The following is a 2,430-nucleotide window of genomic DNA, read 5'->3' as shown; positions in this document are numbered from 1 at the left end:
AGCACATAAATTGGTTCATGGACAGAAATCACAAGATTATCTTAATAGATGCAGAAAAGGATTTCAACAAAGTAATCTTCATATTAAAGTTCTGGAAAAATAGAATAAAAAAGAACATATCAACATGACAAAAGCCATATATAACAAACCTATACCTAACCTTACACTAGTGGGGCTAACCTGAAAGCACTTCCAATAAAGTAAGAAATAAGACAAAGATGTCCCATCTGCACTTTCTTCAATATTATGCCTTTAGTTTTATGTAGGACAATATAATGAAAGAGAAATAAAAAGGATACAAGTGGGAGAAAGAAAGAAGTCAGGCTAACCTTATCTTCAGATAGTATCTATACATAAGAGAACCTAAAGACCACCAGAAAACTACCAGAGCCAATAAAAAACACTTTCAGCAAAGAGATAAGGTAAAAAAAATCAGTATACAAAAATTAGTAGCTTTCCTAGATACCAATAATGAACATGTTGCGGAAGAAATCAGAAAAATAATCCCATTCACAATCACCTCATAAACAAACAAGCAAAAGCCTCATAATAAAGCTATCCAAGGAAGTAAAACACTTCTACAGTCAAAACTTTAAAATGCTGAAAAGATTAATCAAAGATACTATATGATGGAAAACCATCCCATGCGCATCAAGTGAACAATAAATTCTATGAAAATAGGAAGACTATAAAAACAATCTACAAACTGGATGCAATTCCCATCGAAATTCCAACACCATTCTCCGGTACAAATAGGAAAAAAGGCTAAAAATTCACAAAGAAACACCAAAGACCAGTTAGTAAAGCAAAAGAAAAATGCTGGAGGTTCTCACCATACCTGAGAACCACACAGGCATGGTAATACAGACATCACTGGCACAAGCCTTTAATCTCAGCACTCAAGAGGAAGGGATGGGTAGATTTCTGTGAGCTTGAGGTCAGCCTTGTGTACTTAATGAGGTCCAGGCCAGCGGAGCTACAAAGTCAGACCCTGTCTCAAAAAGCAAACAAAAAGCATCATGAACTAGGACAAAGGCAGAGACAGAAATCAGTGATGGCACAGGAGACCCAGATATAAACCCAGAGGCCACAAGATGTTTTTACAAAACTCAGAAAAATACACATTGGAGCAAACAGGCTTCTCAACAGACATTGCTGGCAAAACTAGCTATCTACAGTGGAAGAATACAACTAGCCCTGTGTCTCACACAACATAAAAAAAAACAACTCTAAACAGATCAAAGACCTTAATGCAACACCTGAAACCCAAAACCTAGTAAGTACAAAGTAGAAGAAATATTTAACATACCAGCATAGGCAAATACTTCTAAACTCAGTCTCTCAATAGCAGCAACAACGAGAAATGGGTTTGCATGAACATAAAGAAAATGTATACAGACTCAAGGAGACAAATGCACGAAGAGACAGCTCACAGAATCAGAGAAACCCTTGCCGCTGTGCATCTGACAAAGGGTTAAAATCTAGAATACTCAAAAATCTCAAAAACCTGATCACCAGTTATCAAAAAACTAAACCACCTAATCAAAAACCAGTCTAACTAATTAGATCGACAGTTGTCAAAAGATGAAGTACAAACAGGCAACAAACATAGGAACCCAAGAATGTTAGAGCACATCTTTAATCTCAACGTTTGGAGCAGAAGTGGGTGGATCTCTGTGAGAGTAAGGCCAGCCTGGTCTACACATCAAGTTCCACATAGTGAGATCTTGTCTCAAGAGAAAGAAAATTTCAGAATATATGAAAGAACATTTAACATCACTAGCCATTATAAACACGAATTAAAAACAACAATGAGATTTTTATCTCACTTCATTCAGAATGGCCTTTATTAAGAAAACAAATAATGACAAATGCCCATGAGAATGCAGATAAAAGGGACACCCTTATACACTGCTGGTGACCACGTAAACACGTCCAGAATGTGTTGACACGGATGTCCTTGAAAAATCTAGAAATAAATCTCTGTTACAGCTCTGCTATAGCACTACTGGGTATTTGCCCCATAATTAAAACAAATCACAGAAAAACTTGCACTTCAATGTTTATTGCACCCCTGCCCACCAACTGAGGAATGGGAAACGAGGGTGTGATTTATAGACAATGGAATTCATTTCTGTCATGAAGATGAAATTACGTCATCCTAAGTAAAATGGGGACAACTGGAGATGGTTATAGCAAGTAGATCATGTCATCTCAGAAGGACAAATCCCCATGTTTTCTCTCACTCATGGGCCTCATACTTAATAGGTACATCAAATGCTCTATGTGGAATGGTATGCACATAGAAGCAGAACTGTTTGGGAACAAAGGAGAGTGACGGGAAAGGGGAGGCGTGAGAAAGGTGAGAGTAGGGAGGGATGGGGGATAAACTCAAAGTCCACTGCATACCCGGGACGTAAACCTTTATAA

The sequence above is a fragment of the Microtus ochrogaster genome, unplaced genomic scaffold (assembly GCF_000317375.1).
Source record: "Microtus ochrogaster isolate Prairie Vole_2 unplaced genomic scaffold, MicOch1.0 UNK14, whole genome shotgun sequence".
In the NCBI taxonomy this organism is placed as follows: Eukaryota; Metazoa; Chordata; class Mammalia; order Rodentia; family Cricetidae; genus Microtus; species Microtus ochrogaster.
Note: the sequence above shows the minus strand (reverse complement) of the source record.